This window comes from Caloenas nicobarica, chromosome 24 (genome assembly GCF_036013445.1).
Source record: "Caloenas nicobarica isolate bCalNic1 chromosome 24, bCalNic1.hap1, whole genome shotgun sequence".
Taxonomy (NCBI): Eukaryota; Metazoa; Chordata; class Aves; order Columbiformes; family Columbidae; genus Caloenas; species Caloenas nicobarica.
In genome coordinates, this window is record NC_088268.1 from 5,691,185 (window position 1) to 5,706,912 (window position 15,728).

General features: G+C 48.1%; 2 long non-coding RNA genes across 3 annotated transcripts; one reads left to right on the top strand and one right to left on the bottom strand.

Moving 5' to 3' along the window:
- Positions 1-815: 815 nt before the first annotated feature.
- On the bottom strand, positions 816-11,878 carry LOC135997892 (uncharacterized). Of its 2 annotated transcripts, XR_010607507.1 has the most exons (4): positions 11,745-11,878; positions 11,188-11,242; positions 9,883-10,007; positions 816-2,201 (listed from the first exon to the last, which is right to left on the bottom strand). It is a non-coding gene; the product is annotated as an uncharacterized LOC135997892 (long non-coding RNA). The 2 variants fall into 2 exon arrangements; XR_010607506.1 differs by lacking the exons at positions 816-2,201; positions 9,883-10,007 and adding an exon at positions 10,058-10,300.
- On the top strand, positions 9,968-12,042 carry LOC135997893 (uncharacterized). The gene is made up of 3 exons (XR_010607508.1): positions 9,968-10,144; positions 11,212-11,383; positions 11,720-12,042. It is a non-coding gene; the product is annotated as an uncharacterized LOC135997893 (long non-coding RNA).
- Positions 12,043-15,728: the final 3,686 nt, after the last annotated feature.

The following is a 15,728-nucleotide window of genomic DNA, read 5'->3' on the forward strand; positions in this document are numbered from 1 at the left end:
CTGTTCTCTGTTTGGTAGATAGATTGGCCATGTCTTACCTGTAATAAATATATTCTTGGAAAAAATCCTGGTGCGCCTCCTATAAATAATGATGAACTATGTCAGCACGTGAGTATATAATTTTCTGTAGTGTATAAATTTAAACCAAGAAGACTCTTAGGAGTGTGGCTGTGAGGCAGAAACCAAGGGTTTTCAGCTCCCTAGTGAATGGCAACCTCACAAGAAGATCTGCAAAATCCATTTGCTTTTGCTCTTTGGAGGTTTCCGTTTGTCCAGTAGTTTATTTTTTATACATATTCCCATAGCTCATCTCTTTGCAGCCTTTTCTTAAGGCGAACTCCAGCTCCATGACGGTCTGCCCGTCTGGAGAGAGCAAGTCCTGCAGAGCTGCTGCTCTGCCTGCACTGAGAGGGTGTTTATATTTTCAAGCCTCAAATAGAGCCCATCAGAAATTACATGAAAAGCTCTTCTGTTTGCGAAAAAACTTGGCGAAGGAAAAGTCAAGGAGAAAGTGACCTCGGAGTCTGCAAGTCTACAGGGATGAATCTTTGGGAGAGAGGAGGCAGGATGTGCTAGCTGTGCTCGATTCACAAACTAGATTAATTTTAGATATGTGATTGTTGTGAAGCTGGTGAGGGAAGTGGAACTGGAAATAGTTATTAAAAAAAAAAAAAAAAAAAAAAAAGAAAGTCCAAGGTGGAAACTTTTTCCTGCTTTCAGAATCCACATCAAGTGTATTTAGCTGTGAGGAAAACTCAGAGTATTGTCAGCTTGCAATGGAAAGCCAGAGGATTCTGAACTCAGATACTGTTTACAAATAATCTTTATTGTTTGTGGAGAGAAGGAGTCATTTCCAAATAGTGCTTTGAAAAACACAAGTGCCAAAATTCATCCTTAACAAAAAACTCTTTGGGTTGGCATTTCTAAGCTGAAAACAACCAAATATAAAATATTTTCAAAACACGCATATTTTAAGTCTGTGCAATTGCCACCTTTTACTGATTTATAAGTTTTGGCAGATGACAGAAGAAAAGCGGATGAGCCATTTCTTACCGGAGACATATTTAACCACTTTTTAAATACGGTTGCTATCATTTATTAGAACTGGCACCTTCTTGCAGCTGATTTTGCCTCTTTCTCCCGGCTGCGGAGAAGCAGGAGACCTGGGGTGCTGATGTCCCCCCGTCCTGGTGCTCGGACTAGGGGCTCACCAGGATCTCTGCACCAAGACACGGCGTCGGGGTGTAACCTGCGTTACTTTGGGCACTTTTACTTCTCCAGCTGAGGTTTCGAAGCCGATAAGGGTAAGTAAGAGAGGAGAGAAGCTGAGAGTGACCTTCATGAATACTGGGAGTCTGGAGACCAGATTCTGAGACAACTCAGCCTTCAAATGGCTGAGCGTTTGTGTTAGGAGATATAAAACATTCCGAAATTATACTGCTAATAATAACGATAATCACAACAACAACAACAACTTTTTCTTTCTTTTTTGAGTCAGGGAATATAAATAAAATCTCAGCATAAAGCAATCATAATTTATGAATGAAGCATTCAGGCAAGTCTAAGAGGTTATGAAAGAAACTTCAGTCAGGGATCCCTCCAAACGCAAGAAAGCGCAACAAAATATCCCTCCTGAAGAGCAAAACCTTTAAAAATGAAATAATTTTTTAAAAGTTAAATAAGTTCCTGTAGCTCAAAAGCCGAAGGATCTACCTTTGCCATTTCCTGTGCTAGCGCTCAGTTTGAATGCTGCCGTCTGTTAAAAATCCGTAAGTGCTGAGGAGGGAGGGAGGGGGGGGGAATTCCTTGTCTGGAGAGAAGCAAAAACAAGTTACACATGTGGGCAATTTTCCAAGAACCGAAAGTATACTCTGGCTAAAAAACCCAAGTCCAAATGAGATTCGTAATCTCAGCAGTTAATAAAGCATTTAGATCCCCTGTAAAGTAAAAGCGTATGGGCATTTCAAAAGGGAAACTGGAAGGAGAGAAAGTTAAAATAAAGTTTAATTGTTGTTCAGGAACCCACTTTCTGGCTACTAGACTGAGTCCATCCCCCTCGCCTCTCTTCTTGCAATAATATTCCGCTCCCACGCAATAACTGGGCGCTCGTCTCGCTCCGGCTGCAGCGGATTTTACACCCGGGAGCTGCTGGTGCAACGGCTGCGGATCCCCCGACTCCGCTTTGGGGTCACACGGTAGAACTGGAGTGTCCCCCGAAAAAAAGAAAAAAAAAAAAAAAATCGTCCAAATTACATTAGTCTGGGAGGAAGTAACAACCCATGATGGTGAGAAATCTGTCGCTGCCGCTCCAGGCAGGGGAAGAGGGTGGGAAAATACAAGCACAGGTACAAGAATTAAGTTGCGATATAATTGTTTCCATAAAATCCGTAGCATGAGCCCCAGTAAAATAAAAGGAAGAGTATCTTTCGGGTAGGCTCTTTTCGCAACACTTTTGCCCGTAATTAAAACTCACCCCGGGTGGGGGTAACACCAGACAGGCTGGACCCAGCAGAAGAGCAACTTGGGGGAAATTTGTTGCATTAACCCCAGTTGCTCGCTGCCTGGAAGTGCAGAAATGTGCAGCATGGCGCAAACCAGGCAGTCACTACGCGGAGGATAATTTTTTAGCCACCCCACACAGAGCTTCTTTTCCAGGTAAGGTCTCTCTTATCTCTCTAATTTGGAAAAGAAGAGAATCAAACGCTGCAGCGGCAGCCGCGCCTGTGGGACAGGACCCTGTGCCACCGCACGCTCCTCTACCAAAGACTTGGGAAATGAGCCCCAATTCCCGTTTTCAGGCAGCAATACAGACCCCCTGGGCCTGATTCTGATCTTTCCCAGCTCTGTGTCCCCCATTCTCCTCCCTGGCTCTTGTTTCCTGTATTTACGTGGGTAGGAGGGAGATCAAAATCAGAAGCCCAGACATTTACAAGGCAGGTTAGTGGTTGCCTGTGGGGACATTATTACTGAATAGTTTATGATTAACTTTCCCAGATTGTCCTTTTCCGTTTAAGGGCTTTGAGTCAGGGCACAAGCACCACGTTGTTTCTCAGGAGTCAAAAGGTTTGCGGGTTAGACAGAAAACTCGGAGTTGTTTTACACTGTTTGACTTTCCCTCTCCTCCCCTTGAGCGGCTGTTTGTTTTATAGGCGCTATGGCTACAAGAATCACCACATTCGGGAATAAAGCACGCACTGGTTTAAAACCCATGCAAGTTTTCTGTTTATTTGTTTTCGTTTTCTTTTAACACTCCGAGTGGAGTTGGGGGGGGAATCCTGAAATCCAAGTAATTCCTTCGGCCACATAAAGTAGGCAGCAGATGGTGATTCAGACCCTGGATATGGTATCAAAGTTTAATTCTTTAAACCTCGAAGTGAGAGCCAGTCCCAGGCTGATTTAGCCGTGGCCTGGACCATGTGAAACTTGGTTTTATGCGTATTTGAAACACCGATGCTGGGAAAATCGCCTCCATGAGCTTATTGCTCACGCACGCAATTCTATGGGCTCCCAGTTTACAGAGAGTAGAACGAGTGGACTCCATCCAGGCACACTCTGATACTCGGGGCTCTCCGCTCTCCCTCGTTCTCACACGGATTTTTTATTTTTTAAATCGGCTTGTTCCCACGTGTAACACGTTGAGATACGGAGGAAGGATGTGGTGAAACCATTGTGGGCATCTGACACCACCTAACCCCTTTTATTCCGTGAACTTTGCAGCCGTGGTGCTCGCCCAGGTTTGTCTGAAGGCGTCATATTTGATGAATTTAGAGCCCAATGCCCAGCAATGAACAGCAACCGCGTATCTGTGCGCGGTTACATGCGTACAGACCCCGGCTTGGCATTGATCAGTCTCTAAGGACGTGGGCACGCTTCCTGCGAGGGGCAGGAGCTCCTCGCTGACTGAGTATTCAATATTTAGGAGGTATGGCTAAGTTCGGCGTTTTTACCCCCAGAGGAAAAGCCGCAGAGATCCGGTCCCTATAAACACTGTCAGCGAAGCGACAGCCGCCAAGCGCTGCTGAGATGTGCAGCACGGCCTTTAATAAACTTATTTTTTCAATGGGGACAATTAAACTCATGAGCTGGACACGGTCCTTATGTGCTCCCTAAACTCGCATTTTACCCTTTACACCGAGGAGTAGATCCCAGCTACTAAACGAGACACAGGGTTTTTTTCTAGCTGTGTGTGTATTTATAGGTGTATAATTTTATGCGAGACACCAACTGTATTGCGCACCCAGAGGGGTTTGATAGCGCGCGGCCGCAGTCGCTGGGGAGGCGGGGGTTCGGCCTCCGGAGGCGCCGCAGCCTAATTAGACCTTTAATCAGCTCTTGATGATTCGGGGCGTGGCTGCGCTGTCTCGCAAAAGGTCCCTGAGCCGGGGACTGAAACAAAGAAAACATCAGCCCTGCCCCGGTGCTGAGCCGGGCCCGGGGGGGACACGGCCCGGGGGGACACGGGCCGGGGGGGACACGGGCCCGGGGGGGACACGGGCCGGGGGGGACACGGGCCCGGGGCTCCGCGCCCGCTGCCGGGCGCTCCAGGGGATGGAGGGGGCGCCGGGGGTGTCGCCCCTTCCCCATCCCTCCCGGGGCAAGTGCCCTCAGCAAACCAGAGCGAGGAGGGTAACTGGAGTAAATCAGGTAGTTTGATGTTCTTGTGTTTAAAATTAAAAGCCCAACAACATGAAACTACCTAATTCACAGAGCAGTTCTAGTTCAGCCTTGGGTCAAAGGCTACAATTCCCAAGAAAGGCGCCTGGGCGGCCATTTTGTTTGACATCATCTGCAATCTGAACTTTTATAATAGAAAACAGTTGCTAGGAAACAAAAGCAACAAAAGGATCTTTTCAGAGACGGAATAAAACCCCTCCGATTGCACGAAATAACTATTCAAATGATTTCCTATGTACAGTGTCTGGAGCGGATCCCTCCTGCAGGACTTTACAAATAGTTTACAAATAGACCAGAGGAAACAGTAAAATGCTATTGACTTTGAGAAACAAGCGATTATCGCAGCTATAAAAAAGAGCAAAAATTCCTGAAGTTCTCCCCTCACCTCCTCTGGAAAGCTAATTTAAAGGATCGTTTCTGATAAGAAGCTGATTTATCAAGACTTCCTATTAAAACAGTATTACAAGATATATTTTTTTTTCCTTTTAATCTAGACCCGCCAGCAAATCAAATCAGTGAGTTCCGGGAAAAAAGCAATTAATTCATATTCTCCTCCCCTGAAAGCAAGTATAACGTGGATCACTTAAGGAAAAGGAAAAAACCCACCACAACTCAAGAACATATACATCAGTTAAAGCAAGAGGGGGAAAAAAAGCGTCATTGTGACTATTTAATAGGTGTAAATAGCAACATAGAGAAACTTATTGTGTCCTTTCTTCCCTCCAACTCGCTCCCCGAGCTGGAAATGCGTGTTATAAAATAACGACTGGGAGAATTAAAGCCGAGGGGGCGTCCAGGCCCCGAGGACTCTGCTGAGCTCCGAGCACCTTCCGAGAGGGAAGTTTGGCAGGGGAAAATTAAAAAAAAAGAAGGAAAAAGAAGAAAAGAAAAGAAAAAGAGACCATACCGGGTCAGGTCACAAACTGCTTATGTATGTATTTATATATGTATATGTAGTATAAAGTCAATGTCTTACCTTGTAAGCTGGGGTTTGTCCTCAAGTGGACTGAATAACTAAACAGGGTGAGCAAAGACAATGGGCAGAGATAGTCCCGTCCCAAAGGGCAAGTTTAGGGGAGTTTAAAAGTTCATTGAAGAAACAAAACCTCCGAGTTCAAGAGGCGCACGGCGGAGCCAGAAACTTGACTATAACTTAACTTCATTTCGTTTGAAAAGCCTTTAAAAGCCTGGACGGGACGGTGTATAAATGGATTGTGCCGGAAATACAATAAAACTGAGCCGTGTTGTTGAACTTCAAACGGTTTGCAGCAGGTCGGGCGGGGAGACGGGGCGGAATCCGAAAACAAACAACCGAACCCACCGAGAACAACCAGCCCTCGAAAAAACCAAACAGCCATTTGAAAGAGAATGGAGGGGGGGGAAGTTTTTTGGGGGTAGGAGGAATATTGAGAGCTCAGGGGTTGTTTGCGGTTTTATTTTGTGCGAGGTCAGAGCTCTAAGTGCACGGAGAGAGGAAAACATCGCCTGATTCCGCATGATAAGCTATAATCGGAAATTAATACAGGTTTCTTATTATTTCACAATTAATAATTTCTCTCTCTCCTTTTTGATACACAAACATAAACAGGTTCAAGTTTAAATAAAACCTGCAGAGAGAAAGAACTTAAAGTCTAGAATAAAACTTCAATTATGTTTATACATGAACGATCTATAATATTTCGTATCTCTAGTTTGTATGTGCGATATGTGTTTGCAGGCATGCGTATGTACAGTCTGCGATACTTATATGTAGCACACCTATCCTAATTTAAAAATTTGTCGAATATTTTGTATTTCCCACAAAGATAATTTTGAAAACCTTTAGAACTTCTGGTTTACTTTCCATGCCAATGCAATTTGTATAAACAAAAGTCGTAGTCACAGCTGAACTCATCCTACTAAAAGCACTTTCTTGCAGACAAAAGAGGCAGCAGGAATATATTTTGACCGGGTTTTCACTGCTACAACGTGGAAATGTGGCATCCCCCCGCCCCTAAACTGCAAACTGAAAACGTAAATAAATAAAAGCACTGAAGATAAGCATGAAAAACAAAACCGCAAATGCCATTTAATTTCGCGATTAGGTTTAAAACAACATTAAGTGAAAAATAAAAAAGAGGAAAAAAATTAAAAAGAACCTCAAGTCTAAGTAGGTGATGTATTAGGTTTAATTCTTGGGCTGGAATAACATTTTAAGGTAATGGGATCTTTTTTCTCCCTTTCTGGCTGTTTCTAAAGTTTTAAAAGACATTTTCGATTCAGACATCAAAGACAAGTTAGAGCTCTTAGACAGTAAATGGATGTCTCAGCTATAAGATAACTTCTGCTTGTCAGGGGAATAAGTGCTAAAATAATTAATAGGCTGGGATGGGAAGGATTTCAAGTGTTTGCGTGAGCATATATCAGTAAATGTATATATGTGTACATATCCATTACACACAATCTTACATAATAGAAGAATCTATTACAGATCATCCAAGAGAATGGATGAGATCTCAAGATCTCATTATGGGTTTCTTTGTGACTTACTTAGATCTTCACAAAGCGGTATTTTTATTAAAATATGGTTATAGCAGCTGGTTTTCACAGTTCCCATTCATCAGCATTGGCCTTTGGGAGTATTTGGTGTCTGCTCCTCAGGACTCACGCAGATATTCCCAAGCAGAATACGTTACAAACGGGAGGTGCTTGTCGCATTTATGGGAAAAAGATTAAAAAGTAGCCCTTAAACCCTTCTCCTTCCCCCCCTCCCTGCACCCGGCTGCGCCTGGAGGTGAGTGGGAAACAGCTCGGCGTGGGCTCTTTCTCTCTTTTTTTTCCAGCTATCCATCAAGACAAAGGACATAACAGCAACGCACACAAAACTGTGTTGTGATATTTCTTAACGACCCATCGCAAAAAGAAATATATATATATATTTATGTGAATGCTTGAATCATTCCAGGTTCGGTAATAATAATAATTTTTCAAAAGAGGAATAAATAATAGCTACCGCCCCTCCGCTGGCCCGGGCTGCATTTAACCGCTCGGCTCCGAGAGGAGCGGGATGGGAGAACCCGCGGGTCCGCGACCGCGGAGGGGCCGGTGGTGCCGGGGGCGGCGGGGCCGGGGGCGGCGGGGCCGGGGACGGCGGGGCCGGGGGCGGAGGGGCCGGGGGCGGCGGGACCGGTGGCCTCGGGGCGGCGCTCGCCGGCCGGGCTGGCCCGGGCCCCGCAGCGCCCTCGGCCGCGCTCCGCAGAGCCGGCAGCCAGCTCGACCTGCAGCTTTTGTTCCTCTGCCAAGGAGAAAACAAACATTTTGACTTTTTTTTTTTTTTTTAGTGAAAGGAGGGAAAGCAAAGAGAGGAAGGAGCTTTGGAATAAAGAATTAAACATTCTGCCTTAAGGAAAGACGCATTAAAATAAAATAATAAAAATAAATTAAAAAATAATAATAATTTAAAATAAATTTCAAACCACAGACTTCTCAGAAGCCCCGTAGGGCTCTTATGACGCACGCAAAGAGCTTTGCGGGTGGGCGCAGGGGGACGAGGCACATGGGGGTGACGGGGGGGTCCCAATGGCGATGGGCCGGCACAGGGGGCAGCGGCCCCCGCCCCACCGCCGTGCCCAGGGGTGTAGAGGGGCAGGAGGAGCCCCAGGGGAGGGTCTCCTGCCCCGACACGAGGGAAAAACCCCCCGTGGGCCGCCCAAAGCACCGTCAGACCCTGCCAGGGGCAGCTCCGGCTGCCCTTCCCCTCGCTGGGCTCTGCGGGGAGAAGCGAGACCCCGGGGGCGGCATCGCCCCGGCTACAGGTTGCTGCGGAAAAAGAAGTTTTCCTCCGGGATAAAGGAGACACGAGTGGGGTGAAACGGGAGCCCCTCGGCCCGGCCTCCCGCCCTCCCCGTCGGGGCTGGGATGGAGGATTCCCATCCTCGCCTGTCCCCGCCTCCCGCCTCGAAGTCACGGTGCGCGGCCGCCCACGCTCCTCCTGCGCCCGCGGAGAGTCGGGGCCGGATTTTATGGACTAAACCCGCAACTAGACGGAGTCATTAGGCCCAAAGAATGACCCACGCGCGTCCGCGCAGCGACTCTTCCCCTCCGCACGCACCTCCCGAGGAATTAGGAGAAAGTAAACTCTGCAAAGCCCCGGGCTTAAAAGCAGAATCCAAGTTGTTTGTTTTTCTTTTAAAAAGTTCCTTTTGCTGTTCCAATTAATTGGAAAACTCCGATTAATAGGCAAGAAAAGGTGGCGGGAGCTCCTGTGCGCCCGCCTCGTCATATCTCCCCATTTCTTTGCAGCGAGAACTGGAAACCCAGAGGGTGCGGAGAAGCAAAACGAAAAGTCATCTCGGCAGCGAGCAAGCGCCGGGTTTATTTTGGGGAGTGGGGGATGCCGGAGGTGCCTTTGCGGGCTCAGGCCTCAGCCCCAGCCCGGCCCGGCGCGGGGTCCGGGACCCACCAAAACCGGGGGACAGGGAGAGCTGATTTGCTTGGAATAAAATTGATTAGTCTCCAGACATGCGGGAAATTTTCCGAGTTAGTCAAATGAGGGTTCCTTTAATTAGCCATAGAGGCTTTGGGCAGAGGAGTTGGAGGCTAAGCCTTAAAAAGTAATTTTTACAGGTACAGGAAGAGTCAGAAATGCTACATTGGTTGTAATTAAATGAAATAAATTAATAAAATATTTTGAACAAGTCTATGGTCAGAAAATTAATCGGTCAAGAGTATTTAACTTTACCGAATTAAACTTTTCGCTTTGCCAAGACCCTTATAGGTCCAACGACTCGTGCGAGAATGTATTTTGCCCCGTATATTCGCATGCCAGCAAATTATTTCTAAAATCTTCGTTTTAATACTTTTCAGGAGAGTTTTTGTTTACTAATTCGTTCAGTTGTTGTATTTCGCAATATTTTGAATTAGACTGAAGTCTTTGCAAGAGTTCCCCGTTGGGGGGAAAAATGAAAAATAAAAAATAAAAAATGAAACAATATTGATAAAATTTATCTGGAAATGAGCAACAGAAATATATCCAACACCGGGCGGTAAATATTCCATTTGTTCCTACTCCATCCATTTGTTCGAAAATTCAATTAAGCCTGGCTACCTTCGATTATTGAGATAAGCCCTCCGTCCCGGCGACCTCAATAGGTTTATTCTCTGTTTTTCAACATTGTTATTAGAAATCCATAAAGCAGGGGAGGGACAGGAAATTAAATTTAAAGGTACCTCATTATGGCACAAGTGCTTTCCTGCTCTGCATCGGCGCGGACGGACGCGAGTTGATGCAGACGGAGAGAAACACGTGGCGACAAGGAAAGGCTGAGTCCCCTCCGCAAGTGGCCTTGGCAGTCCTGGCGAGATGACCTTTTAGTTTAAAGTCTAGCAAGCAGCCTTCCTTCCCATCCCATCCGAGAGCCAGCAGATAGGGGGAAAATAACAAAAAAAAAAGAAGAGGGAGAAAGGAAAATCGTGCACATGGTAGAGCCGCGTAAGTAGAAAGAGTGGGTTGGATTCTTAATGTTATTATTTTAATCTAGTATGCGCTGGGAGAGGCTGGAATGGGGGGTTTATTCCAGAAGGCTTTCCCAGCCCTGAGTCAAGCGGGATTTCTCTGCGCTGAGCTGGAGCTGCGACGAGGCCACTTCTAATCCCGGGTCCATGGCGCAGTTAGAGGGTTTAAACAAACAGATAAAGAAATAAGCGGTGCCAAAGATGAGGAGTCGGATCAATGATTTAAAAATAAATTGTCAAAACTCCCAACGGGTGGAGAAGGGGGACACGAGCAACCCGGCTTTGCCTCCCATCTCTGTTTTAAAAGAGCTTGAGGTTTTTTAGAAGAAGGAACCCGAAATTATAATGAAAAAATAAAGAAGAGGGGAGGTAAGCACGTCTGCTCGCCCACCCAGAGAGCCGGCTAGCAGTTTTCTACCCAGACGTTTCAGGATGATGAGGATAAAATATTCTCGAGAAGCTACATGTAGGAAAAGACCAACACGTTCCGAAAAACACCTCCTTGTCCAGTGTCCCGGCAAGGCCGACCCAGCTCTCACTCACCTGGCCGTGCCTTTCCTCTCGGACTTTCCCTTTTTTTTTTTTTTTTTAGCAAACGCTTCCCCTCTCCCTTAAAAATACACGGGAAATAAATAAATAGCGGTAGCCCGTGTCTTTCGCAGAGACATCCTTCCACCACTTGTTACAGCCCGGCAAACCTTTCCCAGATCCGGCTGATTTTATAAGTTTGGGGTTTTTTTAATCCTAGGGAATCCTTTTGGTTGACCGTTGGTCTGGCCTGAGAGCGAGGGTGCTGTAAATTAATTTTTAACCAAAGGGCCATTGTGTTAGCAAAAGGAAAAAAAAAAACCAAACACCACCAACAAAACCCAACACCTTCCCTCCCCCTGTCTAGACAAAATCACTGTTTTGACGGCAAACTGCAGACTTTCCCGCTCCTCCCTTATTCCTGCTTGTTTGCCTTCTTCTGCTATAAAGCAGGGGAGGGGAGTTTAATTTTTGTTGATTTGTTTTACCCACCTTCGATTTCTCGTGCTGTTTTAGCATCTTTAGACCTGTCTAAAGATGGAGCTTCCTGCCGAAAAAAAAAAAGAAGATACTTTCTTTATCTTCTCTTGTACTTCCCCCGGTCCATCAGACGGCTCCAGCACAGCGGACACCCCAGGGACAGGCGGTCGCAGCCCGCCTCGGGACGCACCGAGAAGCGGCGGGGTCGGTGGGTGAGGCGGGAGCGGGGGGGTCCCCTCGGCCGTGCCGGGGGGTCACAGGGGCTCTGCTGGGCTGTCCGCTGGTGGGGGCACCCCAGCCGGGGGCGGGGGGGGGCAGGACCCGCAGCCCTGGCTGCTGCCCGCTCATTCCCATCCCCGAACGAGGTGCGGGGGGGTCACCCCTCTTCCCCCAGCTTTGCGGTGGGGTGCAGGGCAGGGAGGAGGAGAGGCGGCTGGGGGAGAGGGTCGCTGCCGGGGGAAGGAGCGGGCTGGGGCTTTGCAGAAAAAGATATTTTGGGGTAAAGGGGGGTGGAGAGGGCTCTGACGATTGACTTATCTCTTAGAAAACGCGTCTGCAGGCGAGCTCACCAATCCGGGCTGGCCGAGGCTGCTGAGACCATCCCCTGGTGTCAGTTTGAATGGGAAACTTCACTCCTTTGCGGTGAGGGGGGATGTATTTTTTAATATAAAGACCTGCAGCCACCGCCGGTTTCCCCTCGCCCCTCCCCGCCCTCTCGGCTCCCAGGCAGTTTCCTCACACCTCCATTTCCAGCAGCTCCATTTTTGGAATGGGGGTTATTTTGGGAAAGCCCTTTGCGGAGGTGAACCTGTGGCTGTGCCAAGGCATGAAAGCCCACCCCCAAAAATAAAAAATAGAGAGGAGAAAGAGTGCTGCGGAGTGTTGATGGCCGGTTCGTCCCACTGAGCCCGGCCTTTGTGAGCCTTTGCGTCCTTATAGTGCATCTTGCACAGCTACGTGCAGAGGGGGGCAAACATTAAATATTATTAAATACTATATATTAAATGCAGAAAGGCCGTGGCATTTTTAGGGAAGGGAAGGGAAAGGAAGGTCTCTCGGCTCGGGTTTCTTGCTGTAGAGTCGGGATGAGGTGCGTCGGCAAAGCCCGGGCTTGGAGGGCTTCCGAATTTGGGGGTTGCTTGGGGGCATGGCCAGCACGGAGAAAAGTTGGGTTGCCCAGGAGGGCGACTCCCAGCCCGCTTGCTCTCTCTTCAGAAAGAATTTATACACAGGATTAAATGCCTGGCCACATCGGGCAATTTAACGATCAGGGTGAATTAATTCTGACTCCGTCTTTAAGAAAAATATGGTTTGTGGCACAATTCTCTGCAGGGCTGTCATTGCAAAGAAGAAAAGAAATCAAACCCCAACAGCACCGGAGCATTTCCGATGGCTGGAGGCAGCGTTTCCAAACCGGCTTGGACTGAGAACATGGAGAAAAGGGGAAATTTAGTGCTTCTGTAGAATCTATTTATCCAATTTCTTCTCGTGTTAATACACCTTCCCTTCTGGAAATGAATCCGCAGGGACGGGATGTTGCTGACAACCTATTAGAGTTTAAGCCGACAGGAGATATTTTGCAGTTGTACCTGGTTCTATATTGGTGACACATTCTCAAATCCGGGGAGGACCGGCCGTGACCCGCCCCCCGCTGCAGCCCCGGCCCCGCTCCGTGCACTTGCTCCCTTCTCGTTACCGTCTGTCGGGAGCAGGACTTTTAAAGAAAAACTCCAGGGTTGATGTTCCAGGCTGTCTCGGCTAAAGGGAGTGAGGATCGGCTTTTTTTTTCTTTTTCTTTTATTTTTTTAGCAAAAATCTTCTGTCGGAAAAGGGCGAAGGCACCACTGGAAATCTGGGAAGAGGGCAGGGGATGTAATTAGCCCTTGGAAAGGACCCTCGGCTCTCTAGAGAGGTTTTTTTGTTGAAGTACTTGAAGGATGACAAATGTACCTCCGCAGGGAGAGCTGGAGAGGGCTCAGGGCGTTATCACGGTCCGGGGAAGCCGCTGAAGGGCCTCGACTAAATATAATACACAGCGTTAAGGCGGGTGGAGGATTTGCTCTTTTTTAATCCCGGCTAAATCCTGACAATCGCTCCTCGATTTGATCCCAGCCGGGGACTCCGTCCCCTCCCCACCCTGACGGGCTTCACTAAATCTACTTCACTTTCGGGTTTTCATGCTGAAGCCCCGCGGCTGCGACCGTGGGGCCGAGGGCGGGGGGGCGCGCAGTGAATTTTCCACATGATGCAAATCACATGAGAAACAACCACAAACCGCTGCCCCCACAATTCGCTGCCGGCAGATATGAACGTGCATCCCAGTCCCAGCCCGGCGACAGCCCTTGTACCCCAGTTCTAAAAAAACCTCTTCCTTGTAAAAGTCACTTTACATCTCCTGAGCCTGAGAACTACCAGGTAACAACTTTTTACAACCCGGCTCCCAGCACACGGTCTCATTTCATTCCTTAACTCAACTCTTCATCCCCTTCTCTCTCGGCTGGTTCCCAGCAAGAGACCCCTCCGAGTTTAGCATGCATTTAAACACTCAAACCTTGCGACGGAGCTGGTTCACGATCTGGCCTTAAACCGCAGGATTTTCAGACCATCTGGAGTTGAACTCTGATTCCAGCGGGGGCATTTCCAGCTTTTTCAAAGTCCTTGGGATCCCACTATCATGAGGGAAGCGCCTCTGCCAGCAGCAGCTCCGGGCTCTGCAGAAGGTGCTGAGGTTGGTTTTTCCTGAGGGTTTCCTGGCCCCGGGACATCCCAAGGGTCACTTTGCTACCATGTCGGCCCAGCTATCCAGGCAGAAAATTCCCAACCCAGTTCCAGGCTGAAGCAGCTGGAGAAGCTCCTCAGATGTGTTTATTTGCTGTTCTTGCTGGTTTTACTTCTGATGACTTGTGTATTTTGGAGTTTGAAGCAAGAGCTGGGTGGGGAAAAAAAGAGGTGAAAGGAGGGGAAAGTGGCACTGGAAGTCTGGGCAGGGGAAGAGCCCAAGGGCAAATCCGTGGCTGAACTCTCCTTGAAAGTGGATGGATGTGTGTCTCCCTCTTCCCCCGGACCTCGTATGGGGACCATCGCCTCTCGGGTTTATGGTTCCCCTCTGCGTAGTGTCAGCGTTTCACACCCTTGATGACACAGCCTCCCCTTTTCCAGTCCCTCTGAAGGTTTGGGTTTCAAATAGAAAAAAAAAAATTCTCCAGCTCTGGGATTGTTCTTAATGTGAGTCTACATGCTAGTCTGCCAGTTTTTCTTTGGATGAAGAAATCAAACAAAATTAAAAGGCCCCAAAATCAAGAGGTGAGTCACAGAAGGAGACTATGGATTCCAGCAGCAGGGCTCGGCGTCTCCTCCCTCGGACAGAGCGAAGACAAGTTGTGGCATCAACCTGGAACTATTTAGCTCACATCCATGGGAGATGAGGGCCTTTTAAGGTCTCTTCTGCATATCCCACCCCCAAAGTCACTACCCCTCATATATTATTTTTACTAATGTGGTGGGATTTTTTTTGCCTTTCTTGAAGGAGGAGGGATTTGTGCAGCCAGATCCAAGGAATTTGGAGAGAGAGAGAGAGAGATCCTCCTGTTGACTAGAGAGATGTTGTTCTTAGGATTAGAGATGTCTGACCTTGAAGGTCGCAGGTCATGGTCTTGAATAAGGAGCAGGAGTGTGAGGCTGGGATTGAAACTTGAGGTGTGTCTGCTGGAGATCACAGGGAAAAGTCTTCCAAACAAAGAGGAATACCTCGGTCAGGGTGAGAAAGGACAACTTCCCCAAGAATTATGGGCTCCTTCCAGACGGTTGCATACCTGCAGACCCCCCAAAGGATGCGCCATGGCTGAGGGAGGAGAGAAAGGAGGGGAGAAAGGAGGAGCAGCATGGCTGGAGCCAGAAGGCCCCATTATTTATTACTATTTGCATTCTGGGCAGGCCCAGAGGCTCTGATGCTGGCGATTTTATGGAGAAAAGTGCTGTGGAGAGGATAGAAGGAACGTCCCACCATCAGGGTGGAGATGGCTGCCCAGAAGCATCTTTGCAGGAAGGGAAGTCTTCCCTCTGTGAGACCCTGCAGAGCTCTGGGGAGCTGCTCACAGCTCTATGCCTAAGTTTCCCCCTGGGAATACCACTCCGAGAAACAAAGAGCACTTCAAGCCTTGTTTCAAGGCAGCAAGGTTAGAACAGACTACAGAAGCCACCTTTCTCTGCTGGGTTTTCCACCCAATCAAGGAAAATAACATAGTGGCCCAGAGCCATTGGGCTTCTGCCCATGGACGCTGCAGCGGGAGGTTTGTGCGTGTCTGTACCCGGGTACCTGTGCGTGGGCCGTGTCCCTGCCCTGTCCAGAGGATGAGGGTGTGTGGGTGGCATGGGCAGGAACAAGGGACCCACGAAACTGGTTGAAGATCCAGGACCTTCAACACAAGCACAGCCCACCTCCCTGGAACCCCAGCATTTGAAGAGACTCAGCTCCAGACCCTCTGCTGATGTCAATATGGTCTAAATGACCTCAAGGACAAAAAGTCCTGACTCTATTTCAACTTTTTTTGAAG